The sequence below is a fragment of the Poecile atricapillus genome, chromosome 2 (assembly GCF_030490865.1).
Source record: "Poecile atricapillus isolate bPoeAtr1 chromosome 2, bPoeAtr1.hap1, whole genome shotgun sequence".
Classification (NCBI taxonomy): Eukaryota; Metazoa; Chordata; class Aves; order Passeriformes; family Paridae; genus Poecile; species Poecile atricapillus.
This window is the reverse complement of record NC_081250.1, coordinates 110,748,548-110,776,463: the sequence shown is the minus strand read 5'-3', so window position 1 is coordinate 110,776,463 and position 27,916 is coordinate 110,748,548. Positions and strand designations below refer to the sequence as shown.

The following is a 27,916-nucleotide window of genomic DNA, read 5'->3' as shown; positions in this document are numbered from 1 at the left end:
AGCTTTCTCCTGCCTTGCCTCCTTGGAGCTGCCCTGTGCTGGAGAGTTAAAAGAAAACTGCAGCCATATCATGGGGGCCAACAACAGCTGGAGGTATAGTGTGAGAAGCACTTGCCACCATGAATAAACATTGAAATGTATTTTTTTTAAAAGTTGCTAATTCTGCTTGGCATTTCTGAGCCCAGCACTGAAAGCATCCATCTTGTTAAAAATTATGTTATTTGTGACAGTAGTAGTATTAGAAGAGACTGCAAACAAGTTTTCAACCTGCTTTCATAATGATTTAACAACCAAGAAAGTAATCAATATTTTAGGGATACATTTTCTACTGTGCCTTTAGTAGACTCCATTTTTGCCCATACAGAACTAAATCTACAGATCTAGTGGTGAAAATATCTGAGTGCATGTGTCAAAAATGTACATGGGAAATAATACACCTGCAACATTTACAGCCCAGCACTGAGTTTATACTGTGACTTCATAAAGTGAATTAAAAATCCCTTTGTCTTTACCAAGGGTCTGATAAAACCAGTCCTATCTATCTCTCTGATGAATCTACAAAATAAATACTATAGCTGTCTTGTCTTACATGTGTCTAAAAACAACCAAAAGAAGCTGGGGAGTTTTTGATATAGTGCAATATCTAGTACAAGGCACCAAAATGTCATTTACTGATAGAATCGGTTGACATTTGAATTTCACATCCTGGTCACAAAATGAGATTATGGCATTCTCAAGTGCTTGGGTAATTGATGTGCGGATGCTTTTTTTAAAGAAGTGGATTATTCAAACTGAATGGTTTACAAAGGGAAAAAAAAGGAAAGAAGCTCAGTTTTCTTTGTTTTAATGCTGATTCATTCCATAGCTATGCCACTAAAAACAGAAGCATTTCAAATGACTTTGGGGTCTTGTTTGTTTGCTTGTTTTGGCTGAGTGAATTGTTTTTACACAGTTTCACTCCTACATAAGAAATATTCTTATAAGACTATTTAATCAGAGAGAAAGTTCCTGAAAAGGTAGGTGTGGAATCTATGTCCTCTCTTCTTGTGAGAAATAGACTAATATTTTCTGGACTGGGTAATAATTATATTAGTTAGTCTTTAATTAGTCAATATTTTAACTGAAAAGTGCTCTGAAGTTTTTAAACCTGAGTCACTCAAAATCACTATTCCCTTAAAAAATTTTTTCCTGCAGCAAAATTCTCTGTATGGCCTCATTTCCCTGAGGTTCTTTTTAATATATCCCTGAGATAGATAAATATTCACATTATTATTTATAATAAGTCATACTAATGCAAATAGTAGCATAATTAACTTTGGTTGGTTTATAAGAAGCTTAAAAAGAAGCTTAGATGATCTTTTAGATAATTAGAAAATAATTAGACGCAGAATATCCAAAGGGTTCATTTCTAAGGGCCTTGTTTCATGTATGTTCAATTCATTAAGTCACATTCTCACTTTGAAGTTAATGGGAGTCTCCCTACATCCCCACAGGTTTTGATCTAAGGTCGTGGATGCCACAATACTGATGAATAGTTTTACCAACTTTTTTCTCTCAAATAAAATCCTTGTGGATATTTGGCCAGTGAATGACTCGTGGTGATAATGTTAAAAGTCTTGTTAATGTCTAGCAAGATTACTAGCTACATTTTCATTTTAGAGCACATGTGATAAACACATCCTTGGAAACTGATGCTCAGCTCACCTGGAGCTGGATTAGGGTCTATTTTTAATGGCAAGGCAATTGGATTATTCCATGCAGGGGCTGCTCCAAACTTCAAAACTTGATATAATACAAAATTTTACAAGGGTAAATGAACCAAATGACTTCTCCCTTTTATTTTAATTCAGACTTTTTCAATCTGGAGGTGGCCCAGCTGTCATAAAACACAGCAAGGGAAGCCAAGATAGCATGGATGGGTTTATGTTGTGGAGACTGGGAGGGCAGAACAGGATGGGACAGGTGAGGAGTTGCTGGAATCCCCACCTGAGCAGAAAGCCTGGTTCAGAGACCAAGCTGCAGGTTTGCAGTCCTGGGCCAGGCATGATGGCAAGTGCCATGCATGACAGGAAAGGGATGGGGCTGTGGGTGGTGCTGTGCAGCTCTGTCACTGCTTGGTGCTCAGCTCTGTGAGGGGAGAAGGGGGTCCTTCATCTGCAGGACAGATGTCAGATGGAGCAGCATTCCCTGGCAAGTGGCAGGAATTATTAGGGAGGTGGTGAACAGCTGTGGATAGAGCACAGCATGAAATGGAGTCACATTGCAAGGGACAAAAAGTGAAAATTGAGAAATCCTGATGCTGGGACATTTTGCTTAAATGGTATGCTACAGTAAAATCTCTGTTGGGGCATCTGAGATAGAAGTTGACAGTAAGAGTCTCAGAAAGTTAAACATTTCCTTTCCTCTGATCTTTACTCCAAATTTATCTCAGATTTGATTAGAAATCAGACCTGCATGAAAAGTAATATGCATTTTCTGACCACCATTCACTAATCCTCATACAACAACAGCTATGACCCTACTAGTCATTCCAGATATTGCTGACTTGGAGGATCTGTGTCTTCAGAAAAACATATGCACCTGTGTGAGAAATATGTGAGTCTGTAATGCCATCCCTAGTACCAAGCAGCAGCCCAAGATTTCTTAGCTGACCAACTCTGAAACCTGTGAAGTAGAGGAAATGCCTTCTTTGGGCATGGTGCAGAGAGACCCTTTTGGGAAGTAGAAAGATTTAGGAAGGATGTCCCAGACATGAAGACAAATGTTTCAGTTGTCTTTATGAGCATGTTTCCAGTAATTCAAGTAAGTGTCTATGGGTCCTCTTGCAAAGTAAATCCTTCAATGAAGCAGGAAATGGTACCTGAACCTTTCAGAGAGGAAGGTGCAGCTGCTGGGAGGTGCAAATAGTCCATGCAGGCTTCACTGTGGTGTCTTTTTCTCCTACCAATCTATCAGGCTCAGCAGCCAAGAAGGGCATACCAGGGCATCCATGCTGGGAAATGAGATGACTTGGGAAGCCTTGGTCTTCTGTGATGCTGAGGAAGCACCAGCTTCCCACTGATTGGGAGAGCAATGCCAGGCATAAGGTGTTCCACTGGTGAGCTATTCAAGACACAGACAAAAGGAGAATGAAAATAAGTCTTGTCTCTCCACACTGGGCTGGTGCAGCTATCCAGCCAACTTAACACTGGTGTACCAATCAGCTGGAGCCTTATTTTATCCCTGAAGAGCCCTGAAAAAAGTTATGTTGAAATAAACCTGACTAGAACATATGCCAGAAAAGTTTTCCACTGGAATATATTACTTCCATGACTTGATATCTTCCTACAAAAAATATCCCAGAGGTCTTCACTAGCTTTCCTACTTTATTTTCTGAATGTGTGAACCCAGATCCTCCCAAAGTTACCCATTTGCCCATGTTCTTTCAGTCTACCAAGCAAAACATTTGCAAAGCACTTAGCTAAACCAGAATTTTTAACAAATTCCCCTTCTGTGTGAAATGAAACAACACAATCCTACACCCCAGCAAGCAACCTAGTCTGGAAATTTTCCTTTTTATTTAGAATAAGAAATATTTTGACTATGTAAGGAGGCTAACAAAGATATTTCAGATGTTTCTATTCTTACTATTTCTATCATGTATGTGTTCTTAGGAAGGAAGAGGAGTGGGTATGAAGAGGAGTATCATCACACAGATCTAGGGGTTCACTGAAGGGCAGAAAACACCGCAGAGAGGAGAGAGCCACAGGACTATACAAGCAGGCACCATTAGTTACAGGCTGCAACATCCACAGTGGGTTCCTGTTGTCTGTTTTTGTTGAGGGTGTGCTCAGCCTTCGAAACCTGAAAAGTACAGGGGCAGGAGGTGACAAGTGGTTTAACAATTACAGGATGGTCACATGTTCTTGGTCCTTGGTCTGACCCAACTCCTGACCTATTACACAACTGCAAGCAAATTCTTTAACTGTTCCAGTCCAAATCCTGCAGTCTGCATCCAGGCAAAACAGTCCTTGCAATAAAATTCTGTCTTGCTAAATGTTTTATGGGTAACCACAATAATACTCTTTCCTTCCTCTTGCCCACAGCAAGATCTTCTGGTACCACAGTCCCCTGAGGGACAAGGCTAAATGTGCCACGATTTGGCAACAGGCTGTGATCAAAATCAAATCTAACACCAGTGTATAGCAGTGGTGACCCACTTTCACTCTTTATTTTCTCCTCTCCTCTGTGGTTCTCAAAAATCACTTGCCTCTAGCATTGTCACTTCTTTAACTCCCAGCCTAGAAGATCTGCTGTGCCAGAGCACCCCATGACTCAGAGAGATCCAAAAAGCCTGAGCTTAGCAGCATGCCTACTGAACTGAGACAAATAAGATGAGCAGGTCAGTCTGACGAGCTAATCAGAACTCTCCTCTAGGAAAGATTATGCTTCCAGGACATACTCCACATATTGCAGAAAGCATGTGGAATAGTGCCAAGGCAGAGATACCAACTCCAGCATAACCCACGTTCCCTCAGTCTTGCACATCCTCAAGGACAGTTTGTCTTTTGACCTAAAACTACAAACCTTTAGAAATATAAAATCCCTTCCTTCTCAGTGGGGGAGTGTTTCTCATCCCATCATTTTCTCTGGGGATTCTGCAGCTACCAAAAAATATCTCCAAGTGCCCAAGACAGTGTAGGTACAAGACAAGCCCTCTGATATTCCTCAGTTTTCCATGTGAGCCCACAAGGCCTGTATTTGTGACCCTAGTGGGTCTTGGAAGGTTTCTTAGCTGTGGCAATAGAACTGAAGTTATTACTTCCCTGTCTCAGGCAGGAAGAGCACATGCTGTGACAGAAGAGCTGCAGACGGCACCTATTGAGTCTATACAGCTTCATGAACATCATTTCAACTTCAATTCCAGTAACATTACCTAGACAAGCATTCTCAAGCCTGAAACTCATTGTTCCTCTCTCTGTTTTTTTTCCTTAATCACTCTATGGTACCCATTTCTCAGTCTTGAAAACACAACAGAAGATCTCAGCTGAAAGAGCAAATAAGCCCCTGATTTACACTCTCATGTTTTCTAATCTGAGCTCATCTTACCTAGACAACCATACAGCACTTACTGCTTATCAGTAGTCCTATTCTAATATAAAAAACACATCGTATTGGCTAAATAGTGCTCTGGGACTGACCCACAGTTCAGATCTAGCAGAGTTCATATCCATTCTGTGCATGGTCTGGCCTTGTGTGGCTTTGGGAAAATGGCAGGGAACTGATGAATAGCAGCCCCCCTCTGTGCATACTGATCCACATACTGCTGGTTAACACATTTGTGAACCCCTTTGGAAAACAGAAATTACACAGCTCTTCTAAGAAGAGACATTAAATGACATAGCAAGATTTTGTTTTGCTTTGCTTCCCTTAGGTTTTACTTAGGAGAATAAGGGCTAAGTCCCCATTTCAGAATTTTGAAGATTGCTATTTTACTTGGGCCACAAGTGAAACAGCCATTTTTAGTTCCACTCTTCTTTATAATTTTTGCACTGGACAGGAATAGTAAGACTTTGCATACTAATACCCATATGTTAAGGAGAGATCTGTAAAAAGAATAATGTGGTTCTTATCTGCAATATGGCTTTTAAAAAAGACTCAGCTACCACTGTTCTTTGGTTGTTGTTGCACCAAATTTACATGCAGGTTTAACACTGAAAATAAATAAGCAGTGGCTTGTGTGTGTGTGTGGTGTGTGTAGTGTAGCAGATACTGGGGCAGATCGTCAGATGGTGTAAATCAGCCTAGGTCCATTGACTTTAATGGAAACGTGCCAACTTACCCCAGCTGAGAATCTGATTATTGTTTTGCAAGTTCTTGCATTAAAGATAAGCATTCACACTCTGCTCTGTTACACCAGTGTAAATGGGAGTAACTTCACTGAAGACTCTGGGGCCTTGCTGCATGCACCTGACTTGAAAAGCAGAATTTGTTTCAAAATTTTAATGACAGTTAAAGCAGCCTTTAGCTCTCTACATTTAATATCTTCCCTTTTCCTTAAGAAAAAAAAAATAGAAAAAAGATAAGGAAAAAATATCTATCTGTCATGGAAGATCTCAACTAAATGTTTTTTCTTTCTGACTTTCATTTCCAGGCTTTGTGCAAATAGTTTATTTGATTTGACACCTACTGCACAAAAGGTTGCCCCTTCTGTTCTATCAAAGCTGGTATCAAGAAAAGAGAGAGAAAAATCGCACAGCTGGTAATACAGAGAACCCAAAAATATACAAAGCCGTACCAGAGGGAATAGTCATCAACATAAAGTGAACAAGCACCCAGACTATTGATTACATGCTGCTCACAGAACACTAGGCATTTCTGCCAACTTCTTTCCACTCTTACGCTGAGCTGCAGACAGCATGTTGTACTTTGCATCATCAGTTTTGATGAATAATGCACTGATAAACACTGCAGCCAATATTCTGGAGGAGCTGAGAAGCCAGATGTCATCTGGACCTCCAATAGTTTTAACCCTGGGTCTCTGACAGACACTGAAATAAACACTAGACATGCACTGCAGAATGGGCGATGCCCAAATGTGAAGTTAGGCACAATATTACACTGGCAGGCATATGAAAAATGAAGGGGCCTTGTAATCCTTTCACTAACAACTTCCTGAGGCACTGAGTTAGTGAGAAGGCAGCACCCTGCTGTGAGCTGCTCACTGGAAACACCTGCCAGGTGCAGCATCCCTGTGTGAGTAGGGGTGCCTGGACAAAAGGAATGCCATTATATGTGTCAGCTTGGCCCTGCAAGACACTGCTGGCTCCCCGTCGAAGGGACTGAGCGAGGGGCTGGCAGGCTTAGCCCCTTGAGGAAGCAGGATCCTTGTTCAGAAACACAGATGAGTTCCTCCCATGGCTGAGGACTGGGTGTGTTAGGATGTTAGGATGGCAGTCAGCTGGGCATCTTAGTAATACACCAGAGCCTACCTGCTCACAGGCAACAACATATAGCAAGGGCTCTCCAGCCCTTAAGTTTTATTTGGTATTTATTTCACCTGCATCCTCACCAGTGAGGTTCAATTGTTTGAAGCAAGAGGCCCCTTAGCCACCCCCTGCTCCCACCCACAATGAGTCCAACGCTCAGGGGACCTTGAGACCTGCGAAGGTTTCGTTTCACTGAGTCTCAGCAGCACCAGGTTCCATTTAAAATTGCACACAGTTTAGCAGTATCAGCACTGAGATTATGCAGTTTTGGAAGTAAACTATTCTACCCACCCACCTCAATAATCCAAGATCTCAGCATGCCTTGTAAGAGTGAAACTTACTTTTTTTTAATAAATGAGGGGAAAGGCTCTCTCTGTCTCAGAATTACACTGTAAAAGGCTGATTGCTACCTCGAAATTCTGTTTAAGGAAGATCTGCTTATATAAAAAGCCAAATTAGGCTCTCAAAGGCTGAGTGTATGCCCAAGCAATGGAAGAGTGGTTTCTCTCTGCTGGCACTGCAACACTGCTAAGGTCAGGAAGCCCCCTCATGGTTTGCTCACCAGGAGGAGGGTTGTATTATTTGAAGCATCCTAAATGTTCTGCTTTATTTTACCGCCAGAATTTTCCAACAAAAACTGCCTGTCGAAAAGAATATGAGGCTTAAAAATGGAAGTGTTTTCCCTTTATTTACTTTCACCACTTTCTTTTGCACCTGAGTAACCATAGTTGGCAAATTCTCTATGAAATGCCCTATTCCCACATTGAAGGGAAGTCCAAAAATAGGACAATATAATGCTATTTCTTTTCCATTCAGCTTGTCAAATAACTGACAAATGTGAAGCATGAATAAGGACCTCTTCAAGGTACGAAACAATCCAAAAAGAAAACCGGCATGCACGTGAGAAGTGGCTAAAACAAAGTAGTAGATCAGGAAATGCTTACATAGATAAGGGGTAAGCTGTAAAAAGGCAGAGGCAGTGACTACAGTGGAATTTCAATTATACTGACATTGATGGGCATAGCAGTAGTGGAGTCATTAAGGATGGATGCGTGCTTCTGAGTGCAGTACCAAACAGTTTTTTCGGTTTGAGGAGCAATCAACAAGACCAGGGGCTATTTTGGACTTAGTCCAAGGAAATGAGACTAGGTGAAATGAATAATGTGGAAGATAATAAACCCTTAGGGCTAGGTTATAATATCATTACATTGGAAGCACTTCTGAAAATATTTGTGAATGGTTATAAAAGTACAATAATTCTGAGGACAGAATGAGTTGTAGAAAGTTCATTGGAATCAACTGTTTGTGGACAATAATGGAAAAGCATGCAGTACTTAAGAAATGGAGAGACTGCTATTTCTATTCAGTTTATTAAAATCAAAGTCAAAATTATAGCAAAAACAAGTTAATGTGGCCTCAAAAAATGTAATAAAGGTATCAAAATGCTTTCCTTATTTAAAAGGCCAGGCATCCTTGAAAAATGGGAAGGTTTGGCAGTTTTAAAATGAATGAGAACAACATCGAGAGAATACCAACAATGAATAATATCCATTAAATATTTCAATCAAGACTGAAGCCAAGTTGCTCAACTGTATGCATGCAATGTAAATGGCAAAGAAGAAGAAGAAAAAAAAAAGAAAGATGATAGTGAAACATGGAGCACTCATTTGTATACATTTCCACAAACAAAAGGACCAGTGCACAGCCTTTCATTCTGAGACTAGCTCCCATGGCTATGGCAGAGAGAGGACCTGAGCTGGGGCTATTCAGGGAGTGCACCCTTTAGGAAGCTGCTGGCAGTGGGAAAACAGGTTAACTACTTTCACACAGAAAGATCTGATCTCACCCCTGTGGTGCTCAAGACCACTTAAGAGAGGATGCTTACGAGTCAGCAAAGGGTCTACCCTGGAAATCTGGTGGAAAAAGTGTATCTTGATCCATACAAATTACTACAAGTGGTTAAATAATCTGAGATGTGGTTCAAGCACACACATTTCATTTCACAGAGACACAGCCAGATACTGAGCCTCTCCTTGGATGGGCACTGCACCCGGGTGGAGGGTGCTGTAACCTTTCCCAGTAAGGCAACTCAGCCCTTTCCAATTTACCTCCACTCTCAGCTGCCACTTATGAGCAAAGTGGATCTTCTCCTGGACACCACAACTTCTCATACCAGAGAGGTCCCTTTTCCTTCTGCTCAGCTAGTGGTGGGAGGGTCAGAGTCATATGGCTAAGTGTTACTCTGGGAAGGAACAGGAAGGTGCTGCCTGGTAAGCAAAGAGATGGACAAACAGCAAACACACGTGAAAACAGGTGTCTGAGTGGTGGGTAAAGGGGAAGGTGCTGAGGGAGGTACTTTGACTCCTCCCGAGGAGAAACAGGGTGTCCTTGGTGAGAGCATGCTGCAGTCAGCAGAGAGCCCAGCCAGGCAGAGCCCAGGCTGGTCATGCCTGGATAAGCAGCACTTCGTGCCCCTGTAGGGATGTGTTGTTCAGCTGGCAGCATCTCCTGCTGCTGTACACAGCCTGTGACAGGGGCTGCTGCTTCTTCCTGGGATGGAGGTACCAGAGCTTTCCTTCTTCCTTTCCCACAGTCATGTATTTCTCAGCCCACGTCACCAGCCAGCTACACCACGAACTCCAACCTTCTCCAATATCAGAGAGGCTGGAATTACCTCTTTCAGTTCAAATTTACAAAGTGGAGAGCTCAAGACGCCAAGGTGCATATTATACCGCAGATTTTAAAGCAGGCCTCATGGCTAGCACCCAAGCTCTGAGACAACTCTTCTAATTTTACAGTGTGCTTAAGCTGAGGACGAAATTATGACTTCTCCTCTGTTTCACTGGTGACTATCAGACAGTCTCAGAATCTAAAAGAAAACAATTTAATTGTGGGTTTTTTCCTTCAGCTACAAATTCTGTCCTCCATGTCCTCCAAGTACTTTCAGAACAAAAGACTGTCATGTTGTTTCAAAGATAAAGATATCTTTAATAAAGGTTTATTTTGTCCAGTTATATGTTATGGTAAGGAACCCAGCACAAATTAAGCTTTACCAAATCCCCAGATGGGGACCGTTTAGTTTTGTGTTGGGGTGTGAAATGTGCCCAGATATGAGCAAAGATCATTCCTTTGTGTGATATCCTTCACCCATCTCCTTGGAGAGAGAGGATGGCACTGTGTGGAACTAGAGTTTATTGCATGAATCCTCTTCCCCTAAGCCCTTTGGCACCTCTCAAGCATTGAGCATCCCCCACCTCTCGCCACAGCCTCCTCTCCCTGCAGCTGCTGCACCACTGATTCAAATGCCTCACTGGAGCTTGCAGGACCCCTACTAGCCTCTACTGTAAGCTGGCCTGAGGAGACGGTTCACACTGTGCTCACAAAACCCACAAAACTCAGTGGAAATTCCAGCCCTGAGATAATGATCCAAATTTCCATGAGCCCATAAAACACTCTAAAAAATTAGCAGTGAGAGTACAAGATCATGCATACCTGTGCAGAATTACTTGTCACCTAGGCAGGGAAGCAGTGAGGAAGATGTTAAAAGAGGAGGTTAGTGCAACAGCAGGGCTACATTTCCCTCTCTAGAAAATTCAGAACTATGGAGGTGCAAACAATTACTCCCAAAGAAAATGGATACCTTTGTTTATAAGCAAAGTCTGGAGAAAACAAGACTGGCCGTGATCCATGAGACCCCGGAAAGCCCAGATCAGGATGTCCTCTTTTTCTCAAAGCATCTGTATAAATGGGGAACAAAGAAAGGATTGCAAAAGCACAGAAACCAAACTAAAATACTGTTTTTAAAAATTATTTCTAAAAATTCTAACACACAGTCTGGCCACGAAGAAGAGCAAGCCCCAGCCTTTGTGGCAGTGGAACCTGCCACATATTTGCCCTGGGTAATGAGCTCAGAGGAGGAGATTTGAAAGAAGACTTTGCATTGTTCGAGGAGGCTCTGGAGCAGAGGGAGGGTGGAATTCCATCTGTTCACTTCCGCGCGGTTCAGTGAGCTGCTTCACTTTTAATGGTTCACTAGGCTGTGACACTTAGCAGAAATTACGGTAAATGTTTTTTAAAACCTTTACATTATCATTTAAGAAGCCGCATGACAAGATCACTGAAAAGCTAACCCTTTGATCTCTGTCTCTTGTGAGGTTTTTTTGTCTGATAATGGAGACAATGTACCATGTGCTATTGAGGCTGGATAATGTGTTGATGTGCATACGTTCACTTTGTCCCCTGTCCTAATGACATTCTCCGTGGGGTTTTCTTTCATGCCATTGCAAAAATAAAAGCAGATTTTTGCCCTTATAATCTATAGTCACCTCGGCAGTTCCCATATAGCTCTTGGCATGTCAGGAGAGCTGACAAACAGCTCATACTCCAGCTCAGATGGGAAGTACCCCATGTTACCAATCAGGTGGAATTCCACTTTTCCTGCTTGAGTGACTCTGTGAACAATGTAAATCATTAAGTAAGTCTTTGAAACAGTGCAGAAAGGTGATGGGGGAAGGGAGCTCTGTATCTGGTGCTTGTTCAATGTAATTTTACAGGAGGACTGTTTATTTTTCATAAACCTTAGAAAAAGACCAAGTGGTAGTCAACAAACTCAGTTTGACTTGAACACTGGAAAAGAACATCATGGTAAATGCTTCTACTCTTCTTTGTTTAATCGGCATTTAGGACATGTTTTCTCTCCTTACATTTTCTCCTCTCCATCAGAGTTTTCAGTACTTTATTGGTCTTTTCCATCTGGAGGAAAGTCTGTGGAGTGCCTGGAAGACTTGGAGCAGCCATTTGGATGTCTTCACTGCTGTAGAAACTGGCTAGAAGTATCAAGAGAAAATCTTTATATTTTTGCAAAGAAGTGAAACAAGTACAAAGAAGTCAGGCTCCCAACAGATCCATGGCTCACAAAGCTCTCTGCTGCCTTTGCCCCGGTCAGAGGAAAAGGTTCACAGCCTCTTTAGACAGACAACACTCCCCCATCAACTATACTACATAGGCAGCACGTCTCAAAAACAGGCAGCCTGAAAAACAAATATAAGCTATAAGTTTCTGACCTTGAGTCAAGTTCCTTCCTTCCTTCCTTCCTTCCTTCCTTCCTTCCTTCCATTCTTATGTTTTCAGACCTTTAAGAATTAAATTTTAAAGGCTGTTCTGGTATTGGGGACAACTATGTGCAGATTCAGAAACACTTTTTTGCTTTTGTCAGTTTTGTCTGATCCAAGTCGTGGGCGTGAGTTCACATCATGAGTTCAAGCCCTCCATTACATGAAGATAATCCATAGGAAACAGATATCTCTGAGATATGGATTCTGAACTGGAATGGTGTCCACAACACTGACTTCATTCTGTTCACATTTTACCAAGGAGCATGGTTGTCAAAACATTTTGCAAGTAGGAATTTGGCCATCACAAGGAAATATTCTGCAGCAAAATATAGTTAAATGAACCCAGTGAATTAGTGCTGTATCTCTGCTACTTTGCTGACCCTCTTGATGAAAAAAGCCCATTTTCCTCCTGCAAGGGGGAATATGCCAGAAAAGCAAAAGGGTGCTCAGACCATTAATGAAAAGCCTGACAACTACTTGCTGAGAAGAGACAAAGAGAGGTCACCAGAGAGGGAGAACGAGAAGAAGAAGGAGGCAAGGACTGCGGCCAAATTTCAGGTGGAAGAATATGATACTTTGAATAAGCCAGTAGTAGTGAAAGGGAAGGAAGGAGGTGAGGTAGCTTGGATTCCAGCTATGAGTATCTTAATTTTGTCTCCTCTAGCTGTTGACTTGAGTAAGGTACTGGTGACCTTGAGAATTTGCCTAAAACCTAAAACAGCACAAACAAATTAAACAGAAGCAAGCAGCTAAATGTTGGCACCACAGGTTTGTTTTGTATTGCTGCCTACATCACCTCCATGCTGTCCTTTTCCCCTGGTCTGAGATCAAGCACACAGGAACATCCCGGAGCTCTGGAGCTCAGTAGCATCCAGGCTGGGGAAGCCCACATGCAGCTCTGTTCATAACATAGCTGCTTCTGGCTGTCTCTGATTTGTCTCAAGAGGGCACAGAGACAGAAAGACACCCCCATCTAATCTCCATCAACTGTACTGAAATTTAATTTCAAATATTTCTTTTCAAGAAGTTTCCAAGTATTTTTTTTCTTCCCATGTTGGGGGTTTGCAAAAGCTCATTTGAACTTGTGTCCCTGTGTTGGTAAAGTGGCCAGTGAATGCTTTATTTTACAGGGATATGCTGCCTCTCAAGCTAAATGTGGAATCCTTCCTGCAGAAATATCCCTATCTCATGAAACTGGAAAAGCATGGCCAATATAGAGCAAATAAATCTATCTGCATGTGGACTTTGACTGGTATCAAACTGGCTCATTTATTGCCACAACTCTTTGCTGGGAGATTTTTGTTCTGCTGTAGAGCTGCTAAATTCCCCTTGAGTACTATTAGTGTTGCTGCTTTTTATGTCTCTCTCCATGACACTACTCAATGCAAGTTATAATTAACTCAGAGAAAGTAGAAGGGGATGGACTCTGTCTGTTTAGGGGGAGATGGGTACAGATTAGGAAAAGATAATGCCAAATAACCTTTGAGCTTTCTAATATCCCCTGAATCTCAATTATTTTTAGACCTCACCTTTCTACTGAGAGACAGCCAAAAGCCTGTTGTCTGCTGCAAACTACAGCAATCAGGAATGATTCCCAGGGCTGAGGGAGGACTCGAATAACTTGACTTGTAAGACCTTCGTACTGGCCTTTTGTACAAGACTAGTTTTTAGCACTTGAGAAATACAGAAGCAACCCCTGGATGAGATCTTAGTATCAAAGGTGAAAATGTGTCCGTTTTCCAGCAACAGTGGACAGTCTGGAGAACAATTTACTGCTTAACTATTAAAGATTTAAACACCAAATGCAGGACCTACACTAGGCACACACCAGCTGAAGGGCTCTTATACAGCTGAGGGGTGCAAAGGCAGGCTGAGAGAGGGTAGCACAGGATTTCTGAAGGTGCATGCACATAAAGAGGAGCCTAGCAAAGTTTCTGGCATTTCTCAAAGTACTGAATTGTGGAAGAAGAAAAGGCTAAAAAAACTAGCATACTAGTGATCATATATGCTTTGGACACAGAAATTATTCCCCTGGCAGCAAACAGTGAGTGCTAACATGTTCTTTGTGCTCAGCTCGCAGAATCTTTGGAAGTTGACAAGGAAAAATAAAGTGTCCTTACTGACTTTGATGTCTCTCCTGCAGGTAAATTCAGCCATAAGCAACTTTATACAGCTGAGTAAACCTACCAAGTTCAGCAGGACCACTTTCATGTGCACATTACTCACTTGGGCCTTAGTAATGCACGCTCACCGTCTAAATAGTTGATACTTTTGAACTATTCAAAAAAGTGAGTTTCTGAACCAAGAAGCAATTTGAATAACTAGTGTGCTATTTTGATCTGCATTCTAATTTGAAAGCTCATCATTATTTACATGATAAATATAAATGGTGCATTTGGAGTTGTTATAGTCCATCATGTAAATCCGTATTTAAGCATTATGAAAAAGAGGATTTGTGATTCAGTAGATCATATTAGCTCTAGGGCAGTTATTCCTGTTGATCAAATCTATTTTCTTACTGCCCAATGTGCATCAAGTCCATGTGATAAAAAATCCTTATGACATATTTACTGCTGTGTGAAATGATGTGGTCATTTTTAATATCTTTGATTTTTTCCTGTAATATTCTAAACAGCCTGGCATTCCTGGAGGAGAACAGCAGTCTTACTCTAGGTGGCCCTACTTTGATCTCAGCTAGATGACCATGAGTGACAAGCTCCCATAGGTTTAACAAAGATTCCTAGAAATATTTTACCCCTCCCTCGATGATGCCTGTGATGCCTACATCCTCCCCAAAAAAACAAACATGCCCACTCCGTATACTCTTTTCCAAGCCAGAAAACATCAATTGCTGCTCTCATTTCCCTTGTTTTGTGCCATTATCCCTCTGATCCACTGGTCTTGTTCACCCCGATAGCCTAGTAGCAGTCAGAGCTGGTCTCCTTGTCCTGCAATTGTTTCACGAAATTGATTCAGTAGAAATGAACTTGGTGGTCTCCTGTCACCACTGCCCCCTGGGGCACTTGGTTCTCCTGCCAACACTGACTCTACAGCAGTGGATCACACAACCACTGGGTCTGCACTACCAGAGGAAGAGGCAGTCAAGAGGCACACCCATTTTCCTTCTGTTCCTCCCAGGCAGGCAGATGAAGGTATTTCCCACATGCTGGAAAATCTCTATAGCTGGTGCTGAAGGGAGAGACAATCTCTCCTAGTTGGTGCACAGCACTACACGCTTTTCTTACTTCATGCTGGGCCAAAAAGACCAATTCCATTCTTCTTGCTGCTATTGTCTGTGTGGTATCAAATACATGTGCATTCAGAGGAGGCTTTCAATGTAAACCAGAAAAATCAGCTTTAGCGTTTGACCATTCCTTCTTGTTTCTGACCCAAGAGCAATCAGAAAATACCTGCAATTACTGTGGCTTTATTTATATGGCACAAAGATTTTAGGGACTGTTAATGAGCTCATGTGTTAGGATAATCTGAACTGCCATCATTTTGTGTACACTCTCCTTGCATGCTTGAAGGGGGAGCAGAGTCAGATTTTTGTCCCCTCAGCCTCCTGCAACAGAAGGACCATCTGTTTTTAGCATTGTCTCTAGTTTAAGGTTTGTTTTGACAACTAAGGGATAACAAACTTCAGTCCAGATCATCAAAGATTTCTAGAAACCTACACACTTCAGAAAGCCAATGCTTTGTTATTAAAATTGAGGTTTCCTTTAGAAAGCCCCAGTGGTTGTTGGTGACAACCAAAGCTTGTAAAAGATGCCCAGAAAGCCTGTTTCCATCTGATATGAGGACAGCAAACAGTGGGGCACAGCCCATGCACCCCTGGACATTGTGACCTTCTGGAGTAAAATCTGAAGCAATCTGAAACTGGGAGATGGATCAGAGAATACTGAAAAAAGATGGAATAGGTAAAACAAATGAAATGTTAGAATAAGGGCAATGATTTGATTAGCAGGTGTCTGGTATTCCCACAGTCTTGTTACCTGTGTTTAAATATTTGAGTCAACGCTCTTGGTTTAAAAAGCAAAACAGATGCAAAATCTGCAGCTAAATGTTAGGAGTGTATGTCAAGGCACAACAGGCAATGTCCATCTCTACTGGGACTGTGTTTTTTGGTCCAGGATGGGAAACTTGTTGTTAAAGCTGTTCCCAGATTATATCCCACTGGCCCTGATTACCTTGATGTTGGGAAAATGTCTCAAGGGACGTAAATTGCCTGGAATCATTTGCAACAGCTGCCAGCAACTGCAATTCTATGTTATTACAAAAGCAATCTCCCTTCCTGGGAATTTGATTTGCAAAAATAGAAGAATTAATAGAAATAGAAAGAAAGGGTTTTAAACAAGATCAGTTTCCAAAAACCAGGCACCCTTTTTGACACAAGTATCCCTTATGCTGTCAAATGGAAATAATTATAGAAATGACTGTCACAAGATGGTACCTGGTTATGAAAAATAAATCTCTCCCTTGAATTTAGGCAGGCTCGAGTCAATATTTCTTGCAGAAGAAATCTCTCTTTTAAGCTCAGTATATTTTCTGGAACAATGGATATTGAATTGTGTCTGTTAATATAATCACTTGACATCTACCATTTTGTATATTTCGTGTTCCAGTGAAACCTTCTCTGTATTGCTAATGAAATAATTTTTTTATGTTCTCAATAATCATTATTCTCTTTAATGAAAAGTTAGGGCAGATCTTTCAGTCCTTACATGTGGGAATAATTTCTACCCTCACATTGCTTTCTTGAGTTACTTAAACTGACTTGAGTGAATTAAAGTTTTGTAGGGATGGCTTGTTCATAACTTAAGTGCTAATTGACATCTATTTCAGAACATGACATTCTGGAATAAACCCTACTGTAAGACATTATTGCAATTATGGTTTTTATAAAAATTAGTGTAATTATGTTTGAGATAGTAACTAGTAAGTCATTGCAGTGGAATGTAAGGGAATGTCTCCTACCAGCTGCCTTTGAAAATCTTCTGTCAGAGACAGTGAGAAAGGTCTGTCCTGATTCACATAAAACATCTCCCACAAATATGGTGAAATTAAAGGAAACATAAGACTTCTGTCTATTAATTTTGAGGAACAACCAACTGTAGTGCTTGGAAATTCCAGAGTTCTGTTATCACAGATGAAACAAATTGTTTCATTTCAATGCCTTTGCATCAAAAAAAGAGCCAGGTCTGGATACAGTAGTCAGTATCACAAGAAATTGGATAGATAAAGTGTACCACTAGTACTTCAATTCCTGTCCCCTGCTCTGCCTCCTCTTTAACACCCAGATAACTGTCAGAAGGGGACCCAGCTATTACAGATGACAAGGGGTAAATGCCTTCATGTTGTCCTCCAAAGGTTAAGGTTTACCAACCCCAGTTGGAAGCCACAATCTCCAATAACCATTAATCCACTAAACTCCAGTATGAGTGAACATATTTATGGCTGCAGTCACTAAAGGGTGAAATAAAGATTAGTTTTTAGTTAGGAACGCAAAGCTTTTTAGATCAATACAGACCCACTGCTGAAATCAATCTAAAGTTTGGAATTTTTAAGTAAAGATTTACTGGGCTTCCTTGTACAGTTAATTTTCCAAAGGGAGAATAGTCTCAGCAATGTTACATAGTAATCAAATTGAGTAAACACTAGTCAGTTCGTAAACTGACCTCAGTTATGCGCATAGCAAATGAGTGTACAGCAATAAAAATACCCATAATGTGGATAGTAAACTTGCCAATAAACAGGTAAAGCCAAAATGCACATATAGACTAACATGATAAAATATTAGTAGCTACATTTGCCTATTTGAAAACATAAATAATCAATAGACATTAATAATGAAGTTGTTCATGCATTTCTTTATTACTGTGCATATTAAGTGTTTCAATTATTTCTACTTAGTTTGATAGATAAATGTATATGAACATTTTGTGCCTTGAAAAGAACATAGGATTACTCTTCAAAACAACAGCTACTGTTTAGATGAAAGAACAAGTGGACTGGAAATACACAGCTTGTTATACCCCTCTGCTGTTCATGTTTGATGCATGTATACAATTTATTATGCAATTTCTTGAGATTTGACAAAGTAATTGTCTGGCAAACCATAGCTTTAATGATGGTTTTTCTGCTTCAGACAAAAGGTCTGAAGGTAGTGTAGGAAAATGGCTTAATAGATCAGTGTCTATAAATGCTGTTAATGTGTATTATATATATATATATATTTGCAATGGTAACCCAAGTTATTTTCTGAGTTACCGCACAATATGTTGTGAGATTCCATGTGGTAAATTCATTTTTGTCATCAGAGCTACTGCATGAAATCTTGTATGTTGAGCTGTAACTTCCAGAATAACTTGGGTCACTGCCCTAGTTTTAGTCTGGGTGTCTGTCACTGGGAGCTCTTGACAGTGGACCCGAGGCTGTGAAAAAGCCTGGATATTACAATAGTGCTTTAAAAAGACAGAATATCCATTATTAACTCCATTTTAAAGGGTTTGTCATTTGGCACTTAAAATCCATTCAGATCTGAAACCAAAGTCAAGGAGCAATAAATAAATTTCCTTTTCATCTTATTCCTTTTTAATCATCGTAGCTGATTATTCTTGAGACAAGCACCACAGAAATCCTGAATTTTTATTATTTTGAACAATTTTAAAATATTTTGTAACTAAAATATATATGACTTTGAAAAAAAAAATTCTCAGCAAAGGGATGTTCTTCATTTTGCCTGTCTCCCAGTTTTATCATAGGTAAAATAGTAGTGGGCCAGATTTACACCTTGTGTGAGAAGTCACTGGGTCCACCAGGACTGTCCCCTTCTATCAACAATGAACTGTCTGCTGATGAGCTGTATCCAAATGAACTTAAAAGGGAATCCTTTTTTCATTTTTCTACAGCATTATTTCTCAGTTTTAGATTTTTTGGGATATTTATTTATATCTTGGTGTAAATTAATATGAAGCATTGGGCAGACAGGAAGATGTTATCTTGTGAGCAATAGGTACCTGAAAATCACCCAGGCAACTTGAGCCTAGGGAAAAAAAAAAAAAAGAGAGAGATTCAATTCTCATGACTGGGCTCCAACATCAAATATTGCTTTGTTCTGTTTCATCACCATTTTTTAGAATTAATGATATCTACCTTCACACCCGCTTTTTTAACCTTCAATACAGGGCTCAAGAATGAGCTTGTTGATATCAGAGAAAACTATAGTGTCCTCTTAATCCTTTGGTACAATAGAAATAGAGCTACTGTTGATTTCCTCACTTTTCCCACTTGACACCATGGAAATCTTTGAAAAAGTGCAGGGGAACAATTTCCAGCTGTGAATGGCTGCCATATCCTTCCTGACAAAGCAGACCATAGATGATCTGCTTGTATTCCAAGGCAATGTCACTCAGAGCCAAATATAAGGATATTTTTATTATGTGAACTAGATGCTGGGATGAAACAGCTGGCTGGTGACACACAGAGCCCTGCCAGCCTTTCAGTGATGACTTCTTTTTGGTTTCTAGTGCCTGGGCCAGATTTAAACCAGAGAAAGCTGGACACAACATCCCACTCTGCTGAGAAGCAGGGAAACAGTTGAGCAAAGCAAAGGGATTCTTTTCTTTCTCATCATTTTCCCCCATATTATCTGATACCAAATTCATATAAACAAGAAAAAAAAAAAAAGTGGTATTTTACAATGCTACACCAAACTCAGGTAGCTATTTTGCCAGTGGAAAAAAGACAGAGGACTTGTTTATCTGGGTTGGGTTAGCTAGTTTGGCTAGTTTGGCTAGTTGTTTACTAGTTGGGTTAAATTGGAGCAACTGATGGATTTCACAAAAATCACCCTCAACAATTAGTGAGGGTCAAAACCAGTTAGGGGAATAATGCTTGACCTTCACTGACTACATAAAGTTAAAGATTACCTGGTTTTAATCTCATGAAGCCCTGTCTCTATGTTTTGTGTTTGTTTTTTTTCTCTCAGCAAACTAACTAATTTGAATTATGAGGTCTTGACTTTAAAAATACAATTTGGTAAAGGGGAGGAGCAGCACATTCACTGTTTCACAATGGTGCTAAGTCTGTTTACTAAGAAAGCGATGACACATGATCTCCACAGAGAAATCAAGAGAGACCACCTTCTTCCTCTCTGCAGCAGAACAAGACTGTACTATTTAAGCACAGCCCTAGTCTTTAAGTAGCCAGGTCACAAGGTGCTCTTTGTTGTCTTAGAAAGATAGAGAAAACCAAGTGGAAACCATAAATCTTAACTCTCCTTTTCTTTTTACACGTATGCCCCTAAAATTGTTAATGAATAAGCATCACAGTGGTCAAAGCTAATGCCACATTTTATCTTACGTCATTATTTTCACATGAGGGAGTGGGTATCCAGTGAGTCCTCTCTGCCACATCCAAACAGAGAAGACAGTCCTGGGGCAGTTAAAAAGGAGCACTATGGGAAAGATTTCTGTCCCCAGAGCTCTTAGACTGATGGAGAGCAAAACTCTTTGTCAGCAGATTTTGCTTGAAAAGGATTCAAATAATTTTTTGCAACTCCTTTCTCCCTTAAAAACTGAAAGTGTTCTCTTGGGGCTCATGAGAGTCACATTATACCTATGGATTATATATTTCTTCAATATAAAAATGTACTCTAGCCACTGCAATCCAGTTGGTTCCTGTTGCTCTGAAGCTTGCCCTTTCCCCTGCGTGTCTCAAAGTGCTGCCTCAAGAAACCAGGCAACAGGGATGAACACTTACAAAGCCTGACTGTGGCTTTAGAGCAATCAGAAGTGTCACTCGCCACCAGTGTATCCTCCTCTTAGTTTTGCAATGAGTCCTGTGTGCACCAGGCTGGGAAAACTCAGCCAAACTGACTGGCAAATGCAGACACATATCCCACAACAGGAAGGCATTCCCTTTCAAGAGAGTACTTAAGAATATGGTTTAAGAAATGCTTAAATGCTTTCCTGAACAGAAATGGACTTAAGCACAAGAGAGTATCCCTTAATTGGGAGTACAGTGCAGACACAATCACTAAAGCTCGTATTATATGCCTGAAAATCGAGTCCCAGAGCGTAAGCTTTTCCAAGTGATGGTTAGAGGGTTCCTAGTTGTAGCATGGTTCTGTACAGAAGGATTTGCTTAATCCACCTTGCTTTTAGATTGCAATTTCCCCAAGCTTAACTGCTTCTTTTAACAGTTCTGAGTTCTGCCTCCCCCCAAGTTATTTTAATAACTCTTTCAGAGGAAATACCTTATATTTTGATATTTCAGAAGCTACTGGTTTTCTACAAACTTTATTCATATCATCTTGATTGCACAGCATTGCATTAAATGACTTTCTTCTTTTTTTTTTTTTTACTGACATTTACTCTATTGCCTTTCTGTGGACTGTGATAGGAGGAAAAACTTGCATTTCAGTGCTCTTAGGATCACTCATTTAGGGCACTATGTAGCAGCACCCAGTCCACCCCCATCAGATAATTTTGGGTAAACAGGGAAAAAGTCTGAATACTTAATGGTATTATGACTCTTTGTTACAGTACAATTTCTGTTTTGTGTACATCCTGGCACAGGAACAATACTTCACAATATATCTATATTATCTATACTATACAGTATATCTGTGAGTGCAAATAGAACCAGTCAGTACTCCTGGGGGAATCTCAAAGCACTAGACAAGCAAGGATTAACCAGGACACCTCACAGGCAATCAGGATGCCTGTGACACCTCGGGCCCAGCTGTGCCAGTCTCTACAGTCACATAGTCGCAGTAGCCACTGGCATCACAATCGTGATGGTAAACATTCAGAAATACCCAGCTGGGTGTGAAGCTGGGCAGATGTGCTCAGCAGGGCTGAGGAACCACAAGCTGGGAGAGACTTGGACTGCACTAATGAAAACCCTTTTTAGCATTTGTTAACTGAAGCACAGAGATATTAAAGAATGCACCTGGGTCAATGTTGTTACATCTATATTAGACTCAAGACAACTTTTTATTCTCTTGCCCTCCCAGCTCCTTGCAGTGCCTCACAGCTCCTTGGTTTCCAGGTGTGCTGGTTTCCTCGGAGAACAAGGCATTTAGGAGCTCTGAGTGCTTCCCAGGTGCTAAACTAAAGCTTTCAAGCCAGCGTAGGTACAATCACTGTGTGCCAGTGGTGGGAATCCAGATGTCCAGACTAGTTGGTCTAACAACCTGGACCACCATGGCCTCCTGAAATATTCCACTCCTGCCCTACTCCAACACTGACACTACCAGTGATGAAGTGAGTAGCTAATCTGTACTCCAAGAACTGTGCACAGGGATGCCAGGTCTGCCTTCAGAATTGTGAGCTTACAGACATCCACGTCAGAAGCTTCAGGGTGGATTATACAACAGCGCTCAGCAAGAATAGCAATGCCACTGGTAACTGCCAGGACTGTTCTTGCTCATCCCTTTGTACAGCACTTGTACCTCAAAAGGGACTTCTGCACTCAGATCTGCCCAAGAAATTAGCATGGCTTGTTGCCCAATAAAAGCAACCCAGCACACCTGTAGCCTTCACCTTTCTGGAAGTCCTCTGGAAAGAACTTTCTTTTCTGTGGTGGCTGATCCCGTCCACATCCAGTTGGCTCTGGTGAGTGCCAGAATCTCTTTTCTACCATTTGAAATGCAACAGCGGCACAAATGCAGACTGTTGAAAGAGTTCAACAGGCCAGATGACTTGCACAAAAGATAAATTCTGTGCCCCAGAGAGGGGAGGCAGCTGAAGCTCTGTTTCTGACAGCAATCTCATCAACAAAAGGGCAGGTGTTCAGAATTGACACTTACTTCTGTTCTTAATAATAAAGATACTGTGCATGGAACTTGATTTCTGAGATGTACCAGGATACTAGTACATATCACAACAAAATATGCAAAAAAAAAAATCACCAATAACCATCAGTTCTGCAGACATATATTTTATATTAAAAGCACAGACAATAAAGGCATTTGAAAATCCTCTTTTTTATAAAATTAATCATACTGAAATGTATTTACCTTGTTTACTTACTGAGTTTGTTCTCTAGGATTTCAATGACTGTGTCTTATCCTGTCTTGATAAAAGCCTCCTCTGCACCAGGACCTCTTCCTTTAATGGCAAGATGTGATTTGGAGCTTGTAGCATTGGCCTCCCCACCACAAGCCTCTGCAATCAGACTTTGGTAAACTGAGGAATCTGCAGGGATGGAAAGAGCTGAGGAAGAGTATGATGGCTAAAAGCACAACATCTCCAAACCCCTGGCTTTGAAAAGATGAAAGCATGAGCCACTGCCCACTGTTCTTTGGAAATCCAGTTTAGGAACAGAGCCCTATAGCAATGACAGCGAAGGCTTCAGGGGTCTTATTTATTCAGTGCCCCAAGACAGATGGTCTTTGCTCTCAGTGGTTTCCCTGAAGTCTATGACTGTTTTAGGTATATAAACTAGAGATGTGAAGTCCCTTCTTAAACCAAGTGTCAAGTACATCTACTATTGCTCCAAAGAAAAAAAGTGGATAATTTTACATGGTACAGGTCTGGGAGTAACACAAGAAGAAATCAAGCACATAGTATTTTCTGCCAACAGCCTTTGAAATCAAGCACCCACCTTAGAAACTTTGAAGTTTCCCTTGAAAATATTTAATATCATTTAGAAAATACCATACCCAGGACTTCTGGAAATATTTGTCCAATGTAATTCATAAGTGACTACAAATCATACACGTAAGTTAAGACTGAACTTTATTTCAACCCAAGTTAGCAAAGCAAAGTTAAATAAAAATTAACCAGGTCTTTTCACTAAAGAGCAAAACATACCAGTATGCTAGTCCAAGAAAATTGCTACCAGGATGTATTTTGGCAGCTTACAATGGTGCAAGTGTGTGTGACACATCAGTCAGTGCAAACTGATACAAAACCCCATGGGGTTTATTTACAGCCATTCTGGCAGCAAAGTTCAGTGTAAAAAGCCTGATATAAAAATCATTCTTCCAATCTACTACAGTTGGGAGACAACTCACATCACTGAAGACACTGGCTACTATCAAAATGGAGGCATCTTGTAATTCACATTTCTCAGCAACTCAGTAAGGTCAAAAACTATGTGGCCAACAGGATACAGGAGGGAGGAAGCCACAACTAGAGCAAATGAAAGAACGTTGTTTTAGAAACAGCATAGGATGGTGTTGGGAAGAATACCATGCCCCACAACACCAGCTGCCTTACCTCTCTTGGAAATTTTCTGCAGAAATAATTGACATCCAAGGAAGGGGGAAGGGATCTATCTGGCAAGGAAAAAGGGAGAGGTACGGCAGAATTTCTTTATTAAGGTCACCAGAAAATAAATAAAAGCAAAAAACTGCCTCGATGCCTTTCAGTTCCAGTCCTTTGCATTCCTGAGCAATCTGACTCCACTTCTGTAAATGCATTGGCATCCTTGGCCAAGTCAAAGAGAAAGACCATGAGACCTGGCATTCAAAGTCCCACTCCTGGTGTGTGTTTTAATTAACAGGAGCCTGAGCATCATCTGTGAAAGGGGATGGGGCTTGAGGCTTTCACACCAGGTAAAACTTTATGTGAGTGCTTGTTTCAGTCTCCTTTCATGGGCATTTCATTCAAGGGCATACATTCCACCTTTTTTTTTTTTTTTCTTTTCTTAGGTTTTTTGTTTTGTTTTTTTGTTTTTTTGACAATTGGAGGTTTGACAACAGAAGAACAGAGCTATAAATGTGAGGGTACAATATATCATGAGATAAAGTGTGGAGAACATGTCCTCTACCAAAATGTCCCTTGGTGGAAAGGAAAAGCCCAAAATCTCTAGAATAAGAATTCCCTCTGCTTCTTACAACTATAAAGGAGCAAAAACCAAAACAAAGCCCCAACCCATGGGCTGTGCTATGCACGTTTCTAGGGTATCAGCTCTGGCAGAAAGTTGAAAGGTTATGTTTGTGAAATAGCAGCTGCTTTCCTGCCATTTGGTTCAGGCTTCTGCTTTGCAAAGTCTTGAAACCGAAAGACAAATCTGACAATATGCTAATCTTCCAATAAAAAAATGTGACTTCTGAACCCTTATCTGTTGAAGAGCTGACAGTGAAGTTCAGAGACGGTTGTCTAACCAGAAAAAACGATAGAGAAAATATGCCTTCAAACAAGATCATAAATCTTGAACAGTGCAAGGGAACAAATGTAAAAGAAACGTTTTACCACTAACACCATTTAGTAGCCTCACTTTCTCTCCCTTCCACCCCTCCAGCCTCATCATACTTGCAAGGAAGGAGGATGTATTCTGTCAAAGCAATAATATGAATACAAGGGGATGGGGGGTGACAATGTATCAGCTACTGAGACCAGACATTATTTCCATCACTCCTGGGGTGTGGGGGGAGAGCAGAAATACAAAACAAATACTAGGCAACCTGAATACAAGACTTACTCCCCCCCTGATCCAACCCCCCCAGCAACACACACAAAAAAGTTTGCATATTGCACAGGGCCCTTGAAGATCATAAATCTATGCATGAGAAAGATGTAGTGGAAATTTTTGGGGGGATTAGAGTTTATTTTTGTCATCTCTGTGAGACAGCTACTCATTCATCCAGATCACAGCTAAGAAAAAAGCTGGTCACAGAAATTAGCAGTTTCAGCTCAGCAGCAAAGTCGCCAGCCTGTGAAGGCAGAGAGAAATTGACTAATTAGCAATGCGCACTAAAACTTGACGGTTCTTTATAGAGAGAGAGAAGAGAGAGGGAGAGCGAGAGGGAGGGAGGCGGGGGGGGGGGCTCGCTTTTTCCCCTTCTTTCTTCCAAAGATGTTTGAAATCGCAGTCATTTACGCTCGACAATTTTTACAATAGCCTTGAGCCATAATTTTGCGAGTCTCTCCAGCATCCATCCCCCTGTATGGTCTCTCTCCACTGGCCATGCACGACCGTTTCTCTCCCCAACCGTGGATTTCCTATTACTCTCGTTACGACTCACTGAGCCCCAGGCCCAAGGATAATGATGTGTTGTTTCTTGGTAGCATAATTTGTCACACGTACATTTTTTCTTCTTCTTCTCTTGCAGAAAGCTCTGCGCTCTCTCTCTCTCTCTTTCTCTCTCTCTCTCCTTCTCTCTCTCTCGTACATTTTCTTGCTGTTGCTAATTCATGGTGATCAAATGATGTACGACAAAATAAATTGTAAAGAGTGACTGCTCTGAGTTGGGAACCAGAAGGTTTTTTTTTTTTCTTTCTTTCTCTTCTCTCCTTTTTTTTTTCTTTTTTTTTCTTTTTTTTTTTTTTTTTTTTTTGGAAGGAGCGAGCAAACCTTTAAAAAGGAAGGACAATTGATTTTTTTGGGGGGGAGCTTAAGTGAACCTTTACTTTGGCAGCTGGTTGTGGAGCAGGTAAGTTTCTGGCCTTGTGTCTAACCGTCTCCGTGCATTTTCTAGTGCCTCCTCATTTGTTTGTTGCTGGGGGAGAGGAAAGGGGTGTTTGTGTGTGCGGGGTGGGGGGGGCAGTTGTGTAACGAACGCGTTTGCAGAATAAACTCCGATTGCAAGAAATGGGCAAAACGAGAAAGAAAGAAGGGGAGGGAGAAGAGGAGGAGTGTATGTGTGTCTGTGTATGTGTGTGCATGTATGTACGCGTGTGTGTGTGTGTGCGGTGGGGAGGGGGGAATTGACCGGGTCCACTTAAAGGGAGAGGCTCCGGGAGGTTTCTGTATCCGCCGGCGGGGCGCGGAGCGGGGCTGAGAGGCGCCGGGGCAGGGGAAGCGGCTGGAGGGAGCCCCTCGCTGTGCCGATAAATGGGGCGAGGCGGGGGTGAAGGGAGGCAGAGGAAGCCCAGTATTGGCGAGAAGCGACTGGGCGCGCTGCAATGGCAGGAGCAGGTCTCGGCGGGATCCCGCTGAGGAGGAGGAGGAAGAGCGGCGGCGGCGCTCCGCGGGGCGGGATGCGGTCAGCGCGGGTCGGTGGCTGCGCAGCCTCCGCAGGTGCGGCCGCGGCTCGGGGCAGCCTCGCCGACCCCCCTCCCCGGGCCGGGGCTGGGGGCGCGGCGGGCTCCGGCCGGACCGGGGGGCCGCCGGGCACGGCCCCGCTCCCCGCCGCCCACTCCCGCCTCCCCCGTCCTTCCCCCAACTTGAACTTCACATAGTTACCGGAGTTGCGGCCGCGGCGCCGTCTGCTGCGAGGAGAAGCAAGCCGGGCAGGACGGTGCCGGGCCGCCCCTCGCCGGGCCCGGGGCTGCCGCTTCCATCCCCCCCCGTCCCCGCTCCGGGGTGCGAAGTATTGCAACCCCCGCGCTGGGCCGAGGAGTGGGGCTCAACTTCGGTGCCGGCCAGTGCCGGGGTCCCCGCTCGGGGCACGCCGCCCCCGGGGAGGAAGCGGGTCCTGGCGCCGCCGAGTTGGCAAAGCGGCCGGAGGGGACCGGGGGCTGGCGGCGAGCGGGGCGGGCAGGGCTGCTCCCCTGCCCGGCAGAGTTTCAGTCACTTGGTAGTTTCTCTGGGCGTCGCGGAGTTGGGGTCTGGGGGGGGGGGGGGGGGGGTTGGGGGGGTGAAGGAATGGTGGTGTTATTTGGGGTGTGTTTGATTGCTTGGGTGTTTGGGAGGGGGGGGTCCTGGGAGGGTAGCTCCGCTTTGACAATGTCCCCGGCTTCCTTGCTCCACCCCTGGAGAACTGCCCGGTTTGCACCGAGGAGGGAGGACAACGGGGGCGGGAGTGAAGAGGGGAGAGGGAAAAAAAAAAAAAAAAAAAAATTTCCTCTAGCCCTCCCAAGTTGCAGCCCCTCCGAGCGAGCCCGTCCGTGTCCCGGGCAGGGGGGGGCGGCTCGGCTCGGCGGGCGGAGGGGAGCC

The 27,916-nt window shown here is 42.3% G+C and overlaps 1 protein-coding gene and 2 long non-coding RNA genes across 8 annotated transcripts in view; 1 reads left to right on the top strand and 2 right to left on the bottom strand.

Annotated features, from left to right (window-relative positions):
- Positions 1 to 275: 275 nt before the first annotated feature.
- On the bottom strand, positions 276 to 10,868 carry LOC131576473 (uncharacterized). Of its 2 annotated transcripts, XR_009276988.1 has the most exons (4): positions 10,800 to 10,838; positions 10,609 to 10,705; positions 9,077 to 9,235; positions 276 to 3,102 (listed from the first exon to the last, which is right to left on the bottom strand). It is a non-coding gene; the product is annotated as an uncharacterized LOC131576473 (long non-coding RNA). The 2 variants fall into 2 exon arrangements; XR_009276987.1 differs by having other exon boundaries at positions 10,609 to 10,868.
- An 810-nt stretch (positions 10,869 to 11,678) lies between these two features.
- On the bottom strand, positions 11,679 to 27,364 carry LOC131576474 (uncharacterized). Of its 2 annotated transcripts, none has more exons than XR_009276989.1 (5): positions 27,224 to 27,364; positions 24,313 to 24,371; positions 24,108 to 24,225; positions 23,109 to 23,286; positions 11,679 to 11,794 (listed from the first exon to the last, which is right to left on the bottom strand). It is a non-coding gene; the product is annotated as an uncharacterized LOC131576474 (long non-coding RNA). The 2 variants fall into 2 exon arrangements; XR_009276990.1 differs by having other exon boundaries at positions 11,723 to 11,794; positions 23,122 to 23,286.
- Positions 25,808 to 27,916, top strand: part of KLHL14 (kelch like family member 14) — a 60,928-nt gene continuing 58,819 nt past the window's right edge. Inside the window, exon 1 of one of the 4 annotated variants that reach the window (XM_058833218.1) lies at positions 25,808 to 26,471. The gene's annotated coding sequence lies outside the window, so the exon portion shown is untranslated. Of the gene's footprint in view, positions 26,472 to 26,671; positions 27,059 to 27,232; positions 27,558 to 27,916 lie in introns of those variants that run through there. The other 3 variants (XM_058833219.1, XM_058833216.1, XM_058833217.1) reach the window with 3 other exon arrangements.